Source organism: Buceros rhinoceros, unplaced genomic scaffold (assembly GCF_000710305.1).
Source record: "Buceros rhinoceros silvestris isolate BGI_N320 unplaced genomic scaffold, ASM71030v1 scaffold22610, whole genome shotgun sequence".
Lineage (NCBI taxonomy): Eukaryota > Metazoa > Chordata > Aves > Bucerotiformes > Bucerotidae > Buceros > Buceros rhinoceros.
Window position 1 is genome coordinate 539 of NW_010388223.1, and position 308 is coordinate 846.

The window sequence follows — 308 nt, forward strand, 5'->3', positions numbered from 1 at the left end:
GTGCGCCAGCCCCACCACAACGCCCTGCGACGTGGGACATTGGGCTATTGTCTGGGACAGGGAGAACAACAGCAGCTGCAGCGGGAGGCTCTGAGCTCACCGGGCTGCCTCTGCCCCGGTCCCTGCGGCACAGCGTCACCCTGGGGTCACTGCCCCCCGGCCCTGCTCTGCACACCTGTCCCCTGAGCGGATGGTCCTGGTCCCTGTGTGCTGGGAGGTCACCAGGCTGCTGGGGGGGACCTGGCTCCTCATCCCTTAGGGATGCCCTGGCACAAGGCAGGGGGCAGGGCAGGTCACCGGGGTTTGCA